The sequence below is a fragment of the Phyllobates terribilis genome, unplaced genomic scaffold (assembly GCF_046119375.1).
Source record: "Phyllobates terribilis strain yellow unplaced genomic scaffold, ASM4611937v1 Scaffold_13__5_contigs__length_258822181, whole genome shotgun sequence".
Taxonomy (NCBI): Eukaryota; Metazoa; Chordata; class Amphibia; order Anura; family Dendrobatidae; genus Phyllobates; species Phyllobates terribilis.
This window is the reverse complement of record NW_027362773.1, coordinates 242,077,396-242,102,184: the sequence shown is the minus strand read 5'-3', so window position 1 is coordinate 242,102,184 and position 24,789 is coordinate 242,077,396.

The following is a 24,789-nucleotide window of genomic DNA, read 5'->3' as shown; positions in this document are numbered from 1 at the left end:
TATGCCCCATTTAATTTATAATAAACTCTGGAGGAAGATTGTCAGGGAGATCTATGTCCGGCCCATAGGTCTTAACAGCTCATTTACATATTAAGAAAAATGTATATTTCTTAGGAATAAGACATCGAATAGCAGATATTAAGGTATTGTTTTATTCATCTTTTTATGACCTACATGCCCATATAAATGGCATAGGAGGGTTAATCCTACTGACAAATTCCCTTTAAGAAAGGAGTGGGCAGGGTCAGACAGATAAATCTCCTAAACATCACCTATTATCAAAAATGGTCCCAAGTGTCCCTAAGAGGTTGACTTCAAGAGGTTAGAACTTCCAAGTTGTGGGATCCTGGTATGCAGCAGAACGGGATCCCACAACCCTCTGTGGTGTTCCTTGCAGTGAAAGAGCAAGATTGGTCATCATTTTGAAACAGCTTAGTACACTACATGGTAGCACATGGTCATCTCTTTCCAGAAAGGAGGGATGTGGAAGTTGTGCTCTGCATGCCAGAATCCCACAATCTGGAAGTTTGGTTCTGACTTTGGCTAAAAAGTAGGGTCCTCTAGGAGGATATTAAGCAGAATTTGGGACCTCTTTGGTAATAGGTATTATTTAGAATATTTATCAGTCTGAAGCTTCCCATTCTTTTCTTACAAGGAATCTATCATGGAGATTTTAACACACCTCCCCAGGCACTGACAGCACTAACAAGAGATCTCCTCAAGAGAGGCAGGTCACTGAAACAAGAGTGGCCTGTCAGACACAGGAGAGAGGCAGTGGGTGGGGAATAGGGAGAGAGGGCAGGAGAGCTGCAAGTCCCACCCCAAAGCACTGGCAGCTCATTTGCATACAATTTAAACTCTGGGTTTCCCAGAATCTGCTAAATGGATTTCTACAATCAAAGGAAGGATATAATTAGCACAAAAGCACCTGTACATACATGCCATTAGTTTGATGTATAAAATCCTCATGACAGGTTCCCTTTAAATAAAAAGTGCAGTTGCAGACAGATGATCTCTAACGACACCTGTCACTCATCTCTAGCAATGGATGTCACCTATACTTTTGTGTTGAGTAATTTCATTGCTTTTTTCTTTTTTCCTTTATGTTAAAAAATCAGCCCATTTTTTGCTATTTTGGGGTTCCCTACAATCAAGTCAGTGTATACTGACAAGTTCATGATCATTAGCAATCTTCAAGGCCATTATACTACTATAGGCTGGGCCTGTTGCTTCTCATTCTCAGGATTGATTTGGTTGTGATCTTTGTGTTGCATATGTGTTTAAAAAAATTGGCAATGTTTTATTTTATCCATGTCATGATCTTTATAAAATAATAAAAAAAATAGTAATCTTGTAATTTTCACACTGGCCACTGGGGGCTTAAAGGGGTTGTCCCCCCAGCGCAGACTCTGTGCGCTGCGGGGATTCGCCAGTATGAGACCCGGTAATGGAGGGTATGTATGCCAGTGGGCGTGGCCTCGCTCTCCATACACTTGTATTAAGCAAGGCCACGCCTTCTAGTTGGTTGCGCCCACTGGCCGCCCACATCACTAGACAGGGCGTGGCCTCGCTCCATACAAGTGAATGAAGAGAGGCGGCGCTCAATGGCCGGGGGTATGTATAACGTATACATAGCCTCTAGTCACAGGTCTCATACCATTGAATCCCTGCAGTGCACAGTGTCTGCACTGGGGGGATTCATAAGTTTGCAGTCACACAGAGTAACTGCAGACTTATCACTTTGACTGGACAACCCCTTTAAACTTCCTGTCCTTTCTGGAAGAGTTTTCATCAGACTCCTTATCAGCAGAGGCAAAGTTACAATGACAGGTAACACCTCTATACGCAGCTGATAAAACAGGATCCAACAATCACAATAATCAGAGCTGATCCTGCTCTCCCTCCCTTCACAATGACCTTTGCACACACTCATTAGCTGCTTTAATACATAAGATTTGCTTAGAATCTGTCTATTGCTGCTAATGTAGATGTTCATTTCCTGCAACAACAGAATGTTACAGTCTTAAAAAGCCCCAGTGGCCACTATGAAAAGTGCAAGATTTCACTTTTTTTAATGCAAATTGTAGTGTAAAAAAATTGCCAACATTTTAAAAAACTACACTTAACACAAAAACCTGATTGAAACATTAGGTCATTTTTCATAACTTTTTTTTAAAGGGGTTGTCCAGGTTCAGAAAAACATGTTCGTTTCTCCCAAAAATATCACCATACCTGTCCAAAAATTGTTCATGGACACAACCCATGGACAGGTGTGACGCAGTTTATGGCCATGTTTTTCCGATCCTACACACCCTTTTGTAGTGTGACTTGTACGAACAACCCTAAAATACACTGTTCTGGGACTTTTTTAGTTTCTTTCTGGACTGTATTACTGTATCCAGAGAATTCATTCCGGAAACACATGTAGAGTCATGCACGGTGTTCTCCAGGTGGATTCATCGCTAGTCATACAATGAAATAGATACCTCATTATTAATTGTGAAATCCGGTTAAGCATGTGCACAACATCTATGGATTATTAATGGGTGGAAATGCGGTTATTAAATCGAGTATTGTACTGTAGCTCCAGGAGTTATTTGGCTGCTAATTATTTTCCAAGCATATGTATACATATCTAATAATCTGAGCCTCTAGGCTTGTCTCTGCCTGTTAGTGTAACAAGGCTGCTATTAATGAGATTGCTCTGTAATTGAACCAACTCCTGTATCCCCTGATAATGGTTGCATGTTAATCTGAATTTGCAGCTACAAAGCATCCATCATACTTGCTCAAACAATAAACATTAACGTTGATTTGCCACGGGTACAAATGCTCTGTTAATTATTAAGCAAATAAAAGAACAAACTCATAATTGCGCCATTCAGGCGAAGAATTCCTGCATTATCCTGCAGTGGCCACTGTGTGGCAGTATGGGACAGATTGTTTCCGCGCTCCATCACAATTGTATGAGTGTTTAAGCCGGTGGGGAGAAAAGGTTGGGAGAAGGGTGGGGGTGACTGTGGGAGAAAGTGGTGTGAATTTCAGCTCAGGATGAGTCAATGTTATGGTTAAAAAAAAGGTGCGTTTACATCGATCAAAAACATGCATTAATAAAGCAACCGCACAGAATGCTTCTTCTAAACATAGGTTGCTGCTGGTGACTTTCAAAAGGGTACAGTTTCCAAATGTTAAAAGGCTGAAAGTTGTCCATTGTGGTATCTGTTTCAACAGCACAGGGGTAGACCTAGAAGAAAAGTTCAATACTTAACCATTTAATAACAAAAGTATTCTGTATTTATGAGTTCGTTCTTTCAAACCAGGTAATTTGCCGTAGTTCAAGACAAGTTACTGACTGTTTTAAGGATTTGATGAAAAAACCGAAGCACAACATCAGATTTTTTGTAAGATAAATTTCACTTTCCATAAATCTATGGTACATGTAAACATAAGGAAGTAATTGTAACATGTTACTAAAAATGCCTCTTTTTCCAGGTTTCACTTTTTCCCACTCATTTACCTGATCTGAATACTTATTCTGAATTCACTGTGTCCTCACCCATCCCTTGTAGATTGTGAATCCTCGCTGGCAGGGTCCTCTCTCCTCCAGTGCCAGTCGTTGACTCGTTTTTGTTCAAGATTATTGTACTTGTTGTTTGCAATGTAAAGCGCCATGGAATTAATGGCGCTATAATAATAAATAATAATAATAATACAGGATGTACACAGAAAATCAAGAGCAGAAAGTTTTCCAGCTTTACTGAGAGATCAAGTTACAGCCACTGACCATTGAAATTTATGGCCAGTAGAGGGTGTGGGGGTTTCCTCTCTCTGGTAGCCGCTTGGATATGCACAGGCACAGGGTGTTTATATCAAAACAGAATAAAGTTTGTTGTCCTTCAGAAACTTTACAGCTGCAGCACAAATCAATCACGAAACAGTCCTTTATCTGGGTAAGACAAATCAAAGCAAAATGGTCTCACCAACTTGGTAATACAAGTACTTCTCAGACTCTAGCATAAACTGTTCACCATTAATGGTCTTTCGCCAGCTCCAATACAACACACTCTGCTCAGCTAACCCAGCTGCCTGTTTTTATACTTAGAATACCTGAAATGGAGTATGGGAGCGACCTTTCCCATCCAGGCTTTTTTGGTTGTTCCTAAATCCCCGACCCAAAACCCAGTCAAATAAAATCCCTCTCAGTAACCTAGTGTTATTGGTACAGACTTCCTAAGACTTACATTACCAAGGTCAGCCGCTTTGGTGGCACATGCCTGCCATATAGAACCTTACCTCCTGCTTTCTTACAAGGGGTAAAATGATAGACTAATTGCAAACAAAAAGAGGCAAAGAATTGTGTATAGACTCTATTGCTGATTCTAGTAAGTGCTTTGTAATTTCATTTTAGTTTTCATTTCACAGTAAAACTGTGCATTAATACTGTATAATGATCTGTCTTCAGAGTTCAGTCCTTCTGCAGATGAACTTAGTTATGATGTCTCACATGCACTGTTGCAGCATCTGTGTGTCTCTGGCTTACTCTCTCTCTGCACCTGTTCCATTCTCCATAGATTTCAACAGACAGCAGCAGTAACCTGAATAAAAAGTGAGAGATGAGTGCAAGAAGCAAAGGGGAGAAGGAGAGGCAGGGAAGAAGGAGAGGCAGGGGAGGGCTTCAGATTTTTTAAAATAACCTCTCTATTCGGCGTGAGGATTGACTGCAATGTAGTGAGTTGTATAAAATGATTTCTCCACTAATCATCAAATATAACAATTTTTGAGTTGAGTTAACTCTTGCTCTTTTGCAATAGACATATCTACACTGTTCAACTATAGTTCCAAGTACCTAACAATGGTAAAGTCAAGCTGTTTCTCATGTCTAACAAATGATACAGGACTGATGAAACACAGTCAGAGGCAAAATAAATAATGAATTTCAGATAGCGGTGACGTCATTTCTCATTGGAGTAGTTGTCCTTCTTTTTATTCTTCATTTGGTCCAGAACGTCATGACTTCTTCCACCTATGTCTTGCTTATGCAGAGTTCGTTGCCCAAACATCTTCCGCTCATCAGTTTTAAAGCAGACCCCCATCTTATATAAAAATACAAAAATCTCATAGTGCCACATACTGTGCCCCCTAAAAATAATAGCTCCAACGTGCCTGAATGAATATAAGAATGTCACTAGCCGTGGCTTCTGAAATTAGTGCCGTGCACTGCGTCACATGAAAAATGTGCGACCAGAAATAAATATTAATCTACAATGTGCACTCAGAATAGAATAATACATAGTGCCTCTAAAATGAATTACAATATATACTGGCCCCCCTAAATGATTTTCTATAAACTTTGTTCCCCCAGTATTACTTATAATAGATCTTGTGCCTTCAGAAATTAATTAGAATATTCACGGTGTCCCAGAAATGAATTATGAAATAACCTGCACTCCAGAAATGAATTCTATTATTCCCTATACCCCAGAAATGAATTAATATATATTATGTGACCAGCAATGAACTCTAATATACCCTGCACCCCAGAGATTCATTTTAATATACATTGTATGCCAGAAATGATAAGATACACTCTGCTCCAAAAATGAATTATAGTAGACCCTGTACCCCAGAAATGAGTAAGATATCCTGCACCCCAGAAATGAATTATAATAGACTCTGCACCTCAGAAATGAATTATAAGATATCCTGCATCCCAGAAATGAATTTTATTCCACCCTGCACCCCAGAAATGAATAATATACCCTGCACCCCAGATATTAATGGTATAATATCCTGCACCCCAGAAATGAATTGCTATATACACTGTGACCTAGAAATGAACTGTAAAATGCCCTGTGCCCCAGAAATTAAATCTAATGTGCAGTGTGCCCCAGAAATGAATTATAGCATACTCTATACCCCAGAAATAAATTATAATATACATTGTGTCCCAGGAATGAATTATAACAGACCCTGTGCACCAGAAATGAATTTCAATATACCCTGTGTCCAAGAAATGAATTATAATATACTCTGCACCTCAGAAATGAAATATAATGTACCCTGCACCCCAGATATGAATTCTAAGTTACAAGTCCCCTCAGAAATGAATTATAATATACACTGTGTCCCAGAAAGAAATCATAGTATCTTCTGCGCATCTTCTGCGCCCCAAAAATGAATTATAATAAACCCTGTGTCCCAGAAATGAATTATAATATACAATGTGTCCCAGAAATGAATTACAATATACCCTTCACCCCAGAAATGAATTATATTATACCCTGCGCCCCAGAAATGAATTATAATAAACCCTGTGCTTCAAAAATAAATTACAATATACCTTGTGCCCTAGAAATTAATTATAATATACACTGTGCCTCAGAATTGAATTACACGATATCCTTTGCCCAGAAGTAAATTACTTTATACCCTGTGCCCAAAAATGAATTATAATATACCCTGTGTCCAGAAATGATTTATAATATACCCTGTCCAGAAATTAATATCAAATTCAGTGCCCTGTAAACAAATTGCCCTATACTATGCATGCTGAAACTAGCTATAAAACACATTGTGTCCCCAGAAAAACATTATACTATGTATCATTCCCTCAGCAATAAGCAAAACCTGCAAAGATTACTTGCTGAAGTTTTAGTGAAGAAAGAACCGTTTTTCTCCAAGAATATATATATTACATATTTTCCTATCTTCACTTGTACTACTGATTTACAAAAAGCTGTTAATCATTGAAATGATACAAATTGTTTCAAATATGATCCATTTAATAACTCTTCATACATACTGTAGTGGGGCAGAGTTAATACCTTCATATAATTTAAAGTCGGCTGAACCCACCGATATCGACTAGATCATCTGACAGTCTAATGCTTATGGGGGTCTCCTTACTCAAGGAAACTACAACTACCAATCGCTTTGTTCTACCTGGAGATAAGTCAATGCCAGGGGAATCTGGCAGCGACTCTCACAAAGAGAATACAGGAGCACATTTAAATAGCGGCTAGCTATTAAAAATATTATGTGGCGCCCCTGAGGGTTTGACCGCCACAGGAATGCTGCACTTCTTTAATGGAGTGTGGTGTTCCTCCTCTGAGGTAAGGCCAGTGTGATAGTCGTGACCCAACCTTTTGCATCCAAGACCACATTTCTCCACCAGAGGGAGCAAGTATGCACTAGGTGCTGCTCCCCTGGTTACAGGGAGACTGGGGAACCAAGAGTGAGGGGAACCAGTTAATGGGTGAGGGTGGAGGACTTACAAGTTAGTTACACTTTAGATTTCATATTTAATTCAAGCCATCTTTCATTTTGGCCCTTCGTCCTTTTGCTAGTCTCTGTGCTGTCAGACTACTGTGTGTAATGTGACCTCCCTCCGGGAGCGCAGATCCTGTGTGGGCCTGCGCCGGCAAGGGACACAGCCCTCACACCCTAGCCTTGGGATGAGAGGTAGGTTGTAGACAAGGAATGTCTCAACCCGGCCAAGTACCATGATCAAGAAGGCCCGGAGCCTAAGAGTGTGGCTCCACAGCAAATGGATCTTAGGCAGGATGCAGACGGAGCGGTGTACGCCACCTGTCCTCACCAACCTGATATATTCAGAGGGACTCCGGCTGCAGGAGGGGTACCGGCCCCCGACACCTGACCTTGTTACTCTACGTCCTGGATGGGAAAGCCCGGTTAGGCCCAGCGGATCCCACCGGGTATCGGACGGAGCGGAGCTGCCACCCGTACCCTTGTTCTGAGAGGAGCTCAGAGGGAGACCCGGCCTAATTGCACACACACGGACAGGAAAGGAATTGGTCTGTAGTTCAGGAACACTCTGCTGTGGGGTCGCGACTGAATGCTGGACCTACTCGGAGGTTGTCGGACCCCCGTCTCTGGTGAGCACAGGACTCCGCGGGGAGCAGGGAGTCGCCTTCCTTTGCCGTCTAAGTGAGTAAAGCCTTGGAAGTTCACCCCTAAGGCCTCCGGACTGTTTATTCTGCGCTACACCGCATGACGCGGCACCTGTCTCCCTCTACTGCCACCCAATCCTCCTGTCCCTCTGCCCTGAGGCCTTGCTCCGCCTGTGGGGAGCAGTGAGAACTTAGGCCGCCATGACACCAGGCCTCGGCGGACTGTAGCGGCGCTGGTGACCCTTCACCAGGCACCACAGGTGGCGTAGTCGTTAAATAAGCCGCTCAACCCGGATGAGCCCACAACATCTTCCTTTTCATGTGACGGCCCTGAGCACAGGTCGGGTCTGGGCCACGGCTACATCCCACCTCTCCATCACAGGACCCGACACCGAGTCCCCCATCACCCAGGGTAAACTCAAAACTAAAAGGGCTCTTTCGAGAATGAGGACATCACAACCTGGCGTAGTCGGCAGGATCGCGTGCCCGCAGCAAAGGAAGAAGTGCCCATTGCTACTGACTACTGTGTGCCTTACACCTTGAACTGTTGTTTTACACTTAAAATGGTGCCCGCCCAAAAAGAACAGGCGCCATAACGCTGTAAAAAGACTGTCTTTGAACGCCTCCCATCGTGGGCTGGGCTCCCGCTTGGTGCCAAAAATGTGGACTGCCCCTTCCATCAGAGACTGTCCACGGGGTAATGCCCATCAAACTGGATGGGCTGAATGCAGGCGGGCCTGTCAGCATTCCACCCAGGAACCGCGCCGAAAGAGGAGGAAGAAGAAAAGCAACAAGGTGCGGCCATTGCGGTCGGAGCTTGGACATCAACAGAGGTAGACATGGACGCCTCTGTGGAGCAAGTCCACGCATCTACTGAACCCGGTTCAGGCCCTTCACCCGGCAGAGAGCAAGGCGGCAGCGTGCTGACCTCGGGAGACTTTGCATTTCTCCGGCAGGAAGCTCCAGGACTCTTAAGAAGGCGAAGAGAGGCCCAGGAGGCGGCGACGGCTGAATGTCGGGAAGAGATGCTGCTGCATATTCGGGACCGCCGCCAAGGAGTTGAGGTTCCAGGACAAGGCGACGCGGTGACAGAGGTCGAGGGCGGCCCAGCGGCGGGTAAATGTGCAACCCCTGCCCCGGCTGCAGAGCCTACCGTGACTATCCTGGACCTCATGACGGAGTACCTAATCCCCCACGCAGTCACCTGGGAGCAAGCGTTGGCTCCAGAACTGCAATCGGCAGCCATGAGTGGGGACCTGCGATGCCGCCCAAACCCTGATTCGGAGGTGCCTGAAACAGCGGAGGAAACTACCGGCTCCAACCCGGACTGGTCCGCGCCTACAGAGGACCCGCAGCAACCTGTTTTTACCCCGCTACCCGCACCAGTAGTAACCTGGCCCAAGGCTGAGGAGTGGGCCTGGGAAAACCAGGGGGGTGACCTGATGGGCTTCCCCCAGAAGACCCGGGCTGAAGCGCGGAGGAGGAGCCAGTGGTGCAGCGATCAGATCTTCCAGCTCGCACGGGAGCAGCGTCAGCGGGAGCAGCGATGCGAGCACCTCGAGGTACGGGCCAAAGCTGCTAAATCTCGGGCGCGTCAGGAGTAGGCCACCCATCCTAGTCCCCGAGTGGAAGGCCAAGTTGTCCGTTTTCACCATGAGGCGGGGTGGGGGTTCATAAGAAGTCCCCAGTACCAGGACGATATGTTTGTCAGCCGGTGGGACGTCGAGCCGCGTTTAAGGAAGGGACACCCTGGTCGGAACCTCTTCCCGGGCGACACAGTGACTTTCTCTCGCCAACAGGGGGAGCGAGGGTGGTACGCCCTGGATGTACACAAAGTGTCCGGGAGACCGGCTAGCCTCCGTCGGGAGGAATGAGCCCTTTCCAAGGAGAGAGCCGAGGTTTAACGCAGCCCCCTGCTGTTTCTGTTCCTGTTTACAAGTTTAAACTGTTGACTTTTTCTATTATGCTTAAATTCTTACCCGGTTTCTAGAGACACGTGTCCCTGCAGACTGGCAGCAGACAGACTCTTTAAATTGTAAATAGTTTGCATCTCTTTAGGTGCTCCAAATTGGTTTTATACAAAAAACGCGGATATTTCTACCTCAAGACCTCAGAAGAAAAACCTGTCAGGGTGGCTCTCTGGGAGGTCCAACTCGGGATCTTCATGCCCTGTAGCCACCCCAGGGCCCACGTTTAGGGTTTAGGACAGGTCACTCGCACTTCTGAACTTACTCTGAGCCTTTGCACTTTTATCTGTCTGTTTGCACTAATGTCTCTGGAAAAATGCTAGCACTTTTATAATTTTATACTTTTGTACTTTTATACTGTATACCCTGTTATGCAACGTTTAAGGATATGTGCCTCCCATAAAGGGATGATAGTTTTTCTCGTTATATTAAAAAATAAATTTCCTGGGTGTTACTTCTTTTGCAGCCCGCAGATGTGCTGTGTTTTACCAGGGGGGAATGTGGCACCCCTGAAGGTTCGACCGCCACAGGGATGCTGCACTTCTTTAATGGAGTGTGGTGTTCCTCTTCTGAGGTAAGGCCAGTGTGATAGTCGTGACCCAACCTTTTGCATCCAACACCACATTTCTCCACCAGAGGGAGCAAGTATGCACTAGGTGCTGCTCCCCTGGTTACAGGGAGACTGGGGAACCAAGAGTGAGGTGAACCAGTTAGTGGGTGAGGGTGGAGGACTTACAAGTTAGTTACACTTTAGATTTCATATTTAATTCAAGCCATCTTTGATTTTGGCCCTTCGTCCTTTTGCTAGTCTCTGTGCTATCAGACTACTGTGTGTAATGTGACCTCCCTCCGGGAGCGCAGATCCTGTGTGGGCCTGCGCCGGCAAGGGACACAGCCCTCGTACCCTAGCCTTGGGGCGAGAGGTAGGTTGTAGACAAGGAATGTCTCAACCCGGCCAAGGACCATGATCAAGAAGGCCCGGAGCCTAAGAGTGTGGCTCCACAGCAAATGGATCCCAGGCAGGATGCAGACGGAGCGGTGTACGCCACCTGTCCTCGCCAACCTGATATATTCAGAGGGACTCCGGCTGCAGGAGGGGTACCGGCCCCCGACACCCGACCTTGTTACTCTATGTCCTGGACGGGAAAGCCCGGTTAGGCCCAGCGGATCCCACCGGATAACGGACGGAGCGGAGCTGCCACCCGTACCCTTGTTCTGAGAGGAGCTCAGAGGGAGACCCGGCCTAATTGCACACACACGGACAGGAAAGGAATTGGTCTGTAGTTCAGGAACACTCTGCTGTGGGGTCGCGACTGAATGCTGGACCTACTCAGAGGTTGTCGGACCCCCGTCTCTGGTGAGCGCAGGACTCCGCGGGGAGCAGGGAGTCGCCTTCCTTTGCCATCTAAGTGAGTAAAGCCTTGGAAGTTCACCCCTATGGCCTCCGGACTGTTTATTCTGCGCCACACCGCATGACGCGGCGCCTGTCTCCCTCTACTGCCACCCAATCCTCCTGTCCCTCTGCCCTGAGGCCTTGCTCCGCCTGTGGGGAGCAGTGAGAACTTAGGCCGCCATGACATCAGGCCTCGGTGGACTGTAGCGGCGCTGGTGACCCTTGACCAGGCACCACAGGTGGCGTAGTCGTTAAATAAGCCGCTCAACCCGGAAGAGCCCACAACATCTTCCTTTTCATGTGATGGCCCTGAGCACGGGTCGGGTCCGGGCCACGGCTACATCCCACCTCTCCATCACAGGACCCGACACCGAGTCCCCCATCACCCAGGGTAAACTAAAAACTAAAAGGGCTCTTTCGAGAATGAGGACATCAAAATTACAATTTTGAAAAATGATTTGTGCTAAATTTTTGCAGTAAATAATGCCAGATTCCAGGACCAGGACCAATAATTTACCCCCTTGTGTATCAAAAACAAAACTAAAATTTAAGGAGGAACGGTCGTTTTTAATTTTTATTTAATAAATCAGGAGTACACTTGAAAATAAGCAACTTTGTAATGTATATTATCAGAGAAATCTGCTTCATTTTACACCTAGATTGATATTTCACTTTCAATTCATACATAAAATTTGCCTTTAACCTCTTCACAATGCGGTCAACTTCTGCTTTTGCCTTTTCGTTTTTTCCCCTTCTTCCCAGAGCCGTAGCTTTTTTATTTTTCTGTGCACATAGACATATGAGTGTTTGTTTTTTGCGGGACAAGTTGCACTTTTGAATGATACCATTCATTTTACCACATAGTGTACTGGAAAACAGAAAATAAATTCTAAGTGGGGAGAAATTGTGAAAAAAACGCAATTTTGACATTGTTTTTGGGCATTGTTTTTGCAGTGTTCATTTTGTAGTTAAAATGGCCATGCAATATGATTCTGCTCATCAGTATGATTATGGTGATACCAAACATGTCCACTTTTTTTTTTATTTTAGTGGTGGAAAAAAAAATCAGAAGTTTGAAAAAAAAGTTTGTGGACCTCTGTCGCTATTTTCTTAAACCCATAACATTTTCATTTTTCGGCCGATGGAGATGTGTGATGGCTTATTTTTTAAGATGTTTTTATCGATAGGATTTTGGGATAGATATGATGTTTTGATTGCTTCTTACAGCATTTTTTGTGGAATTGTTGCCACCAAAAAAACATAATTTTGGCGTTCCAGAATTTTTTCTGTTTATGGTATTTACCGATCAGGATAATTATTTTTATATTTTAATAGTTTGGACTTTTTTGAATGTGGCAGTACCACATATGGTAATTTTTAGCTTTATTTTTAATGGGGGAAAAGGGGTGGTTTGAACTTTTATATAGATTTTTTTCAGATTTTTTTAAAACATATTTCTTTACTTTTCACTGTACTTGTTAGTCCCCTTAGGGGGACTTGAACCTGCAATCACCTGATCGCTTGTATTATACACTGCAATTCCAGAGTATTCCTGCATCTAGCAAAATTAACGGTCTCCTTTGAAGAACGGCCACAGGCAGGGTTTCAAGGGAGCTCCGTAATGTTAAGCACAGGGGTCTTCCACAGACCTCATCCTGTCAGAGCAACCCATCGACAACCTACAATCTCATCAAGGGTGCACTGATGGGTGCATAAAATGATGTGCCCCCATTCCGGGGCAATGTTAATGACGCTGTCTGGTTTTTAACAGGTTAACAACCGCAGGCGATGCTTTGCGCTTCATGCAATTTTTCAAGGCAGATCCAGGCTGTAACACACAACCATTACTTGCCGAGTAATGGTTGAGCTCACCCTGTGAGCCCACTCCATACACCGGCTTTCAGCTTGCTCCGTACATGCATGGCGGATGTCGTCAGGAGGTTAAATGAAAACTCCAGACCGATCTCCGACAATCAATGAGACCAAAATAACATCACTGAAGGCATGCAGGTCCAAGTATTTGGCAAGTGGTACTCACACTCAATATTGAACAAATTGAGATGTTTCAAAAATCTTGGGCTCCATTCATTAAGTTGGCATTATAAACGCCAGTCTTAATGAGGGGCATGTTGGAGTAGGATGCACCAAATTAATTTAGAGGAGCATGGCACTTAAAGAATTTCGCACATCTTCTCAGTGGCGTGTTTCCTCCTTGCGTCTCGCCAGAAGTGCTACCCCAGTCAGGGACAGCAGTAACATTTCTGGCATAAAAAAACTCTACCACTATTGATGAATTTGACGAGCAGGGGGTGCCATGCGTCATCATGCACCGGCTCCTCCCCAGATGTCCAAAAATTTTTAGACTTTTTCAGTGTTTCATGCAAATTTTCTGGAGAAAAAACTTTGATGATTGGGGACCTATGTTTCCATCAATTGTATATCACTAACATGTCTATCCATCTTGTGATTTCCATAACTCAACGACTTTTACTTCTTGGGGTTACAATTTCAATGTTAAGGAGTTTATATGCAAAAATGGCCAACGTTTTATGTAGATTTGCTCTATATGTATAAGTTAAACTACTGTTCAGAGATAGACATGTGCTTAAAGCTACCATCTCCAGATGTCTGGGCAATGACTATTGTAAGTGATTAAGGCTATGTGCCCACGTTGCATAAATGAAGCAGAAAATTTCTGCTTCATTTCTGCAAGTCCTCTCCTGGAAAAACGCATGCGGAATTCCGCACGCGTTTATCACGCGTTTTTCACATGCGGAATTGCCTTGCGTTTTTTATGCATTGGACAAAGGCAATTCTGCTTGCGGAAACGCAAAATTAATTGACATGCTGCGGATTTTTGAACGCAGCATAAACGCTGCGGAAAAATCCGCAGCATGTGCATAGAACTTGCGGAATCCCATTGGGGACCATGGGGTGCGGGTTACCAAGCGTTTTACAAGCGTTTCCGCTGCGGAAATTCCGCATCAAAAACGCTTGAAAAACGCTACGTGGGCACACAGCCTTAGAGTTTCTTCTGGACCCGTACAGTAAGCAGAATTTGTATTCTGATAAAGGTTGGGGGAATAATACAATCAATATAATAAGAGCACATGTTTCCTTGCCCAGTTCTACTTCCCACCAACTCTGGAAGATATTTGCATGATTGGTAAAAAAGAGTACAGGCTCCTGGGAAAATGTGTTTTGTCTCTAAGCTCTCAGCAAGGCCTCATTTTTAATATGCAGCATGGTTTTGGGCACAATTTCACGAAAATAAATTTTCAACCTGGAAGGAGTTCAGAGACAGGACAGAAAATTAATGCATTCATGGTAAGATTTTACATACGATAAAAGGCTTTTCATACAAGCGCTGCTTACACTGAAAAAGAACGACCATTGAGAAAACATGGCAACTTCAAACAAGTATACTCAACAAACAAAACTCCCATAGGAACTTTACTTCAAAAAATGTGCAGAAGACAGCGAGCTCTTACATGGGCCTCACTATTCAGGTATGAATTTGACTTATTGATAATTACAGATATATTTAAATGGGTTTTCCAGGAATATAATTCACAAAGCTTGTACCTTGCTGAATAACTATGTAGAGTATTAGAACAAAAAAAGGACATTTGCAATAAATGCATTATTGGGTGTCCTGGTACCAAGCAAAAGTAGATGTGTTATTACAATGAAGCTTATTTTTATCACTACATACAGTAATTTTGAAAAGTATTCATACCCCGTGAATTTTTCCCCATTTTTTCATGTTATGCCCACAAACGTAAATGTTTTTTTTATTAGGATTTGATGTGTAGGACCACCTTTTGCTGCAATTATTGCTGCAAGTCTTTTCGGGTATGTCTCTACCAGCTTTGCACAACTATAAGCTGAAATTTTTGACCATTTTTGTTTGCAAAAATAGTTCTAGCTCAGTGAGATTGGATGGAGAGTATCTGTCAACAGCAATTTTCAAGTGAATATGATTTGATCTACACCATTCCATTGTAACTCTGGCAGTATTTTTAGGATCATTGTACTACTGGAAGGTGAACCTACGCCCCAGTCTCACATCTTTTGCAGTCTCTAACAAGTTTTTCCCAGGGATTTCCTTGAGTTTAGCTCCATCTGTCTTCCCATTAACTCTGACTAGCTTCCATGTCCCTGCTGAATAAAAGCATACCCAGAGCAAGATGCTGCCACCACCATGTTTGATGGTGTAAATGGTGTTTTCAGTGTTAGTATTTTCTGCCGCACATAGCATTTTGCATTTAGCCCCAAAAGTTCTACATTGGTCTCATCTGACCAGAGTCCCTTGTTCCACATACTAGCTATGTCCCTTAGATGGCATGTGGAAGAAGATGCTCTGGTCGCAATAGACTAAAGTAGTACTTTTTGGGCTAAATACAAAGCGCTATATTTTCTGGCTTAGAACACTTGGAAATGTTACAAAATTTTTGCACAATTAAAAGTCAACATTTTGGAGTTTTTACACCAGTCCCAGGCCAACTCTGCCAAGTTGGGCAAAGCTTGGGTGGAACAAAATCTGTCCAGTAAAATCATCAAAATATTCACCACTTTAAGGGGGTAAAGTATGCCAGCAATGTATGCTACATTAGTGGCAAAGGTGTACAGCAGTTGTAAGATGCGCCTAAACATTAAGTACACCTCTTAAAGAATTAGGAGCATCTTATTCAAGCTGTGCCTTCATTAAAGCTGGCAAGCACAATGACAGTTTTAATTAATTGGAAGCTGAGTGCTCAAAAAACACATTACTTTTGTACAGACAGAAATAATCTCACTAAATTAATGGGACTATAAATGAGTGAATCTTTTGAAATTTGAATTTGTTAAATGTTCCCCTAAAATTTGATTTGAGGCAAATAAATTTGCTGAAATTTCAATACTGGAAATCTTGTAATTGCTCGTAAAATACATATGTGGAAAAGGAGAGAGAAGGAAAACCCCGCTGACCATAAGAGCTTTTACATGTGAGAGAACAAGGACCCTGACCTTAAGAGCTTACACTTTATAGGTGAGAGAGGAACCCACTGACCATAAAAGCTTACACACTACAGAAGAGAGAGACTTACCCCAGTGACTCTAGAGATCGAAAATGACTGACGTACAAACTGCGCTCCACTGAGAACTGCTGATCTGTGACGGCCCAGGTACGGACCATAGCTGTATAAAGTAAGATAATCCGTAAGATGTCATAGCTGCAGGGCATTATGGGGAAGTCCATGCAGCCAGGCAAAATGACATTTGCCTGCTCTCTGATGCTTCAGCAATGTGGGAAATGGTGGCAGGCAAGTTTTTTTTGAGAATCGAATCTCAGAATGTTTGATTCCGTGTAAAACCATGAATTTCAGGGAATTCAACTCGAAGTTGATCCTCCATGAATCAATCCACTCACCTCTAAATGGGACTCAAAGGAACACAAAAGACAAATCCATTTGGTGCTGACTTGGAGACAATCACTTCCCATGAGGTCTACTTCTTTAAATGATAACAACAAAGGTTACAATGAAATTAATAGTAGGTAGATCTGTACATATTCTGTGTACAGTATACTTGACAAACTCTAAAGAAGGGGGCTGGAGGCATGGGAACCTAGAAGGAAGCCCCACATGACCGGGATTGGCCAGGAGGGTGCAATTTTTAAATCCCAATGGTCGGGATTGGGTATAGGCTTGGAGGGGCTGGCATTTGGATGGGGGTGGGGTAAAGGGGGGAAGAGGTATAATAGGGAAAAGTGCGGGAAAACGGGCAGTCCAGGGAAGAAGTCATTGAGAGAAGTTCCCACCCACCCACCCTCTTTTTTGTTTTCCATTGGTATATTTTGTGATTAATGGTAAAAGGGTGGTTGTTTATCGTGAAAGAATTAAAGGGGTATTTGATGTTGTGCATTATACTGGGTTATATTAAAAGTGTTATGTAAAGTTGTGTAAGAAGGTATGTCGCAGTGGCTTGGCGGGGGGTGGGGTTCTTGGAGTTGGCACAGAAGTGTCGGTGGGAAAGTTATTGGAAATTTACAGGCAGTGGCTTGATTAACCGGGGTGATCTGGCATTTGGTTTTTGGGGCTCTGGACGGGGTTTTACCCTGGGAGCTTTTTGGTGCCCTTGAGCTGGTGATGGACGGCTGAGGGTAATACGGTGGTTCGATTTCGGTTTAGTTATGCCAGATCTAATTTTTAACTCCAAGAACCCTCCCTTCTTATTTATTTGAATAATAATGTTTATATGTTAATGTTGTTTGTTAATAAAATGGCCGCTGTGGCCAAATTTATCCAAAGAAATTACAGGTGCAGTGTTTTTATTTGTTAAGGTACTTGAGGTCGGTAAGATGGGGAGGGGTCTTACGGAACTATGGAACCCGGGTTGGCCGTAAACGGTCAAGGAAATTCTAAGAGGCTCCTGGAAAAGTTGACAAATCTCTCTGAAAGCATGCAAAAATCTCCAGAAGCCTCCCAGGAAGAAGAACTTTTAGAAGTTTCCTTCTGTGTAACGCTGGGGTGCTCCTCATAAGACAGAGTCCCAGTACTCAAACACACATTCAGGAGGTGGAAATCAAGGTGTTGCAATGTCAGGGAAAGGCATGAAGTGGGCTTTATGAAAGTGACTGTGGTTATTCCTGCGTTCATATTCCTGTTTGCTTTTTTCATCCACATTCACCGCCCCATTCCCCCTCCATCACCACTCATCCACATCTGCCCCTCTCTCCTGGCCTCTCCCATGTACAGCTCCCATGCTCTTTTTAATTTTCTGAAAAATCTCAATCTATCTTATGCAAAGATATTGCACAAGAAACCATGTCACAAAAACTATCTGCTCTTTCTCTTTTTACTGCTACTTCTCACTTCAGGGGATATTTCTCCTAACCCCGGTCCACCCTCCACCAACCTCAACCCCTCCCCCATCTCACATTGAAACCCTGCTAACCTTGTTAACATCAGTTGTACCCCATCTCCCTCCTTCAATTGTGCACTGTGGAATCCACGGTCTGTATGCAACAAGCTTTATTTCCTGCACAATTACTTTCTGACCAACTCTCTCAATCTGCTGGCCATCACTGAAACCTGGTTCCAGGATTCTGACACTGTCTCCCCTGCGGCTATTTCTCATGGTGGCTTGCATTTTTCCCATTCCCCGAGACCTGAGAACAGACTTGGTGGTGGAGTCAGCTTACTCCTGTCCCCACAATGCACCTTCCAGGTCATCCCCCAGTTCCATCACTCTCCTTCCCTTCTTTTGAGGTCCACACCATCAGGCTCTTCCATCCCCTCTCCCTCAGAGTAGCGGTCGTATACCATCCCTAAGGCTCACCCACCCAGTTCCTTGACCATTTTTCTGCCTGGCTGCTGCACTTCGTGTCCTCAGATTTACCAACCCTTATCCTGGGAGACTTCAACATCCCCATAAACAGCCCCACCTCCTCATCTGCATCCCAGCTTCTATCTTTAACCACTTCTCTTGGCCTCTCACAACTTTCAACCTCTGAGTCACACAAAGACGGAAACACCCTTGATCTGGTCTTTATCCAACTTTGTTCAATCCCCTACCTAGATAACCCCCCTCTTCCCCTCTCTGATCATAACATTCTCTCCTTCACGCTCGCAAATCCTCACCAGCCCCAGCGCACTCCTACCTATCAAACATTCAGAAATCTACAAGCCATTAACCCTCATACATTTACAGACTCACTTCACTCATCACTGTCCCCAATCTCCTCTTTTTCATCTTGTCCTGATCTGGCTGCAAATCACTACAATGACACTCTCAGAAGCACCATGGACCAAGTAGCGCCCTTCACCTTCAGAACCTCTAAGCACAGAGTAAAACAGCACTGGCTCACACAGCAAACCCGACTTCCCCAGCAATGCTCTAGAAGTGCTGACCGCCTATAGAGGAAAACTTGAAAACTAGAAAACTTTATCCACTATAAATTTATGTTAAAAACCTATAACTCTGCCCTTCACCTCACCAAGCAGTCCTACTTTACCACCCTGATCTCCTCACTATCCAACAACCCCAAAAAACTTTTCGACACCTTTCACTCCCTCCTCAGCCTTAAAGCACATGCCCCCATCATTTGTGCTGGCCTCCTACTTCACAGAGAAAATAGACATCATCCGTCAGCTCCCAGCCACCAAGTGCCGTGACTCCCATCCCTCCCCACATCTCCTCTGGATCACTCTCCACATTTGACCCAGTCACAGAAGAAGAAGTCTCCAGGCTCCTCTCTTCTTCTCATCCCACTACATGCACCACAGACCCCATTCCCTCACATCTACTGCAGTCTCTCTCTTCAGTTGTCACTGCTCACCTAACTAAAATCTTCAACCTCTCCCACTCTTCTGGTATCTTCCCCTCCTCCTTCAAACACTCCATCATTACTCCATTATTAAAAAAGCCCTCTCTTGACCCTTCCTGCACAAACATCTACAGACCAGTCTCCAATCTCCCCTTCATCTCTAAACTCTTGGAGCGCCTGGTCTGCTCCCGCCTTACCTGTTACCTCTCCATTTACTCTCTTCTAGATACATCACAGTTCGGCTTCCTCCCCCTACATTCTACAGAAACAGCACTCATCAAAGAAACCAATGACTGTTCTTACAGCAAAACGTAATGGTGACTACTCTCTGCTCATTCTTCTTGACCTCTCTGTAGCTTTCAACACCATTGACCACCACCTCCTACTCTCTATGCTCCACTCAATCGGCATAAAGGACACTGCTCTCTCCTGGTTCTCTTCCTACCTATCTGACCGCTATTGTTCGCTGGCTCCACTTCTTCCCCCCTTCCTCTCACTATTGGGGTTCCTCAAGGTTCAGTCCTTAGCCCTCTTTTCTTCTCTCTCTACACAGCCCCAATTGGACAGACCATCAGTAAATTTGGCTTTCAGTACCATCTTTATGCTGATGACACACAACTATACACCTCATCCCCTGACCTTACCCCCACTGTACTACAGAACACCAGTGACTGTCTAGCCACAGTTTCCCACATCATGTCCACTTTCTATCCGAAACTCAACCTTTCCAAAACTGAACTTCTTCTGCTCCCGCCATCTACTCACCTCCCTAAATCTGACATCTCTCTCTCCGTGTGTGGCACCACAATAACGCCGATCCAGCAGGCGCGCTGTCTGGGCGTTGTGTTTGACACCAATCTTTCCTTCATCTTCCATATACAATCTCTTGCCCACTCTTGTCGCTTGCACCTGAAGAACATCTCTAGAATCCGCCCCTTTCTCACCTTGGAGACTACAAAACCCCTCACTGTTGCCCTAATCCACTCCTGCCTTGACTACTGTAACTCTCTATTAATTGGCCTCCCCCTCACTCGACTTTCCCCCCTCCAGTCCATCCTTAATGCTGCAGCCAGGGTCATCTACTTGGCTAACCATTACTCAGACTCCTCCGCTCTGTGCCAGTCATTGCACTGGCTGCCCATGAATTATAGGATCCAATTTAAATTGCTTGTTCTCACCCACAAAGCTCTCTACAGTGTGGCACTCCCCTACATCTCTTCCCTCATTTCTGTTTATTGGCCTATCCGTTCTCTATGCTCCGCAAGCGACTTTCGACTAACATTCACACTAACCCATACCTCCCACTCCCAGCTCCAAGACTTTTTGCGAGCTGCACCTATTCTTTGGAATGCTCTACCCCAAGAAATTAGGATGAACCACAATTTACACAGTTTTAGGCGCTCCCTAAAAACACACCTGTTTAGGACGGCCTATCACGTTCCCTAATCAAAGTCCTTTTTATATTTTTAGAGCCCATTCATTATGTCTCCAAACATAAGTCTCCACCAAACTCCACAGCACCCAAAAGCACTACAGATACTTGCTGGTGATGAGCTCATGCAGCCTTTATCTATCCCTCATCCCTTCAAGATGGGTGGACCATCATTGCAAATAAGCACCTGTACTTTGTGTCACCCCCACCTCATTGTAGATTGTAAGCTCTTACGAGCAGGGTCGTCATTATTTTTGCTTTAATAATTGTATTATCTTTAGCTATGTTACTTATGACTGTTGTATATGAACCTCTGAATTGTAAAGCGCTGCGGAATACGCTGGCGCTATGTAAATAAAGATTATTATAATTATTATTCTGAAAAAAATAGCTTATCATTCACAATGCCCTTCCAGACATCACAAAAAGTTAGTAAACCTGGTGTGGACAGAGATTGGCCTACATAATAATTTCCTCCTCGAAGGCCCAAGGAATAAACTCTGCTGATGTGGACATCGCCAGTGCTTCTTGTGCATTAAAGTAGTATTCAATTAAGTCTAATTTGGGCATTGTATGAGTAAATTATGGGAAAGCTTCTCCTTCAAGGAATTTATATTCTATTTTTAATGTGTTAGCATAGGGCTGATTGAACACTACTACTGATAATACATTTTCCAGATGAAAAGATAACAACATTAAGAGTATCCACCCGATATCATGCTTTGTATGAAATGCTCAGGCAATGTTACTGTTCCTGCTACTAGATGCATGAAGAAATAGGCTGATGTAACACAAGATAGACGATCTCTAATATGGACGTATCGAGATACTACAATAACATGAGATGGCGGAAGGTAAAGGGGTTATCTCATGAATCGTTTCATACGAAAAGTCTTAGTTGACTTTTTAGAGCCGTTTTGAAGCATTGCTCCATATTTTTGGCATAAAAAAACTCTTTGACTCCATGTTTACTTCTTGTTGCTGCGGCTAATTTGTACTGCTGGGAGCAGACTCTAGAAAGAATTTGTATACTTCCCCCTCTGGCAGCTGACAATATTACATAGTTAAATACATTGAAAAGAGACACAGGTTCATCAAATTATCTTGATCAATGATACATAATTTGTTGCAAGATTATTTATTACCCTCAAAAATGTTTGTTATGAGAAAAGCATCCCGCCCTTTATTATATGCTAATACAGTGTCTGCCACTACTACCTTTTGTGGTTGGGCATTCCATAGTTTGATTGCTCTAACTGAAAAGAACCCTTTACTGTTTAGATATCAGTCGCCTTTCCTCCACGTCATGAATGTCTCCTAGTCCTTGGACCACACATTTATATTCATACATGTAAATTAGATAATCTCTGTGATGTCATTTTTCTAAGTTGGACAAGCTAAATTTTTTCTAACGGAAAAGCTTTCATTTATATGGGTAGGTAAGATCCTGCTGTAATTAAAATATTTATTTATATGCATAGGCCCTCTGACTGAGCACTCTACCCATCAGCCTATGACCATTTTAATTACAGCAGGATCCTACCTACCCACATAAATGTAGGCTTCAGCCCAGGAGAGGAATTACATTAGGATAGGTTCCCAGCATAAGAAGATCACCTTGTTGTTGGCTGCTGGGCATGCATCAATTGGCTAAATTATGTGCTAAGAATCTTTGTTTTATCCTATTTTCTAGAGCAGAAATGCAATTCAAATTTCATATATTTCATGTTTACATGCTTTAGCATTTAAAAAAATACAGAGTGCAACTTTATTTGTTACTTTTGTAGAAAGTGCAGCATAAAAAAAACTGCAATATAAATAATAAATTAAGCAAACAGAAATAAAAATAAACGTGAAGGCAGCTAATTTTTTTGCGTGAAAAAGTTGTCCATGGGAAACAAATTATTTTTAAAGTGCTCAGTCTAGATAAAAGAAAAGTAATATCCTAATCAATCCTCTGAGGTTGCCAGTTCTATTTCTTATTTGGCCCTTGCTCATCTCTATTTCTGGTCAACATTGCTGTTTTGCAATGGGATCAGGAAATACATACCAGATTGGACCAGTATTCCAGTAGTGGTATTCCCTTACGGGAAAGGGAGAGAAGATTGCGTTTTCGGAGGGTAGTAAATTTAACAAAGACTAAATCAAAAAAATAGGGAAGTTGCTCACCTGATGGAGTTGTGCATAATGGGGCACAACTCCAGATAACATATGAACTAGATCCAATAGGTGCAGCCGACCTGGTGTGCTGTTGGAAATTCCTCTAAGGGAAATCCGGAAGTGCATGATGAGGAAGGAGATACCAGGTGAAAGGAGCTCCCAAGGTATCAAATGAGAATAATACCCGGAATATGCAAAAAAAAAAGAAGTATTTAAAAACCACAATGCATTTCGGATATATCGAGCCGTCCTCAGGTGTCTGACACCTGAGGAAGGGTAGATACAGCTGAAACGTGGAATGTTTTTTAAATAAATTGTATTGTAATTTTTTGTATATTCCTGGTATTATTCTCATTTGATATAGTGGGAGCTCCTTTCACCTGGTATCTTCACCCTCATTACAGATTAAAGCAGGTAAATGTCAGAATAGGATTACTTAGGGTGAATATTGCTTCTCATTTTTAACCATGCTAAGCTTTTTTAAAGATAATTTTTATCCCTTGGAAAATACTTTTATGTTATATTTTGTGCTGTCTATATGCATTTTATCAATTCATACATGTGAATTTATGTCTATACTTGTCCAACAATCTAAAATGCATGATAATATAGCACCTTTTAGACACCAATGATGACAGATTAAATGTACTGTGCATGAACTATTATCTACTTCTACCCGTTATAATAATCACACCACTCCATCATGAAAAGCATTTGCTAACAGAAGCCTTTCCATATTTTCCTCGCCTCAAAATGAAAAAAAAAACAAAAAACAGAATTTTGAAATCTAATTAGATTTTGTTTTAACGTAAAGCTACAGCAATTATGACTTGGAAATCCAAGGGGATTGTTATTACGCAGGGTAGCCTAAGAATTGCACATAATTATAATAATTATTGTGTACCTAATGATATCTAATAGAAATCAACACCACAAATAAATGCAGTCAGCATTCAGCAGGGTGGCCTGCACACTTATAGGAAACATAGACAAGTCAGACTCATGTCTTTGCAGATGGTTATAAGATCGGTACTCACCGCAATGCTTGTAGGTGCAGATTAGCTGCATTAGAATCAACAGACCAGAAACAATCCACGGTAATGGACCACGCAGCTGTGTATTAAAATTATGAAACTGTTTTTCTCCTTCTTCTGTAGAGTTCATGGTAGGGGAATTACTGCTACCTTTAACACTATTGTATATAAAGTTTGTGTATACATAAAAACACAAATTGATGCTTACATATATATGTACAAACACAGACAAAACAGGCAAAACAAGTATTGAACACGTCACCAATTTTCTAAGTAAATATATTTCTAAAGGTGCTATTGACATGAAATTCTCACCAGATGTCGGTAACAACCCATCCAATCCACACAGGCAAATAAATCAAACCATAGATGTCCAGAAATGAAATCATGAGTAATAATGAGAAATGACACAGGGAAAAAGTATTGAACACATGAAGAAAGAGAGGTGCAAAAAGCCATGGAAACTCATGACACCAGCTGAAATATATCAGTAATTAGAAAGCAATTCTGCTACTTAGTGAAAAATATCAGCTGGTTCAACTGATAAAACCTATAAAAAGGTGCCTCATTACCTAGGTGTCA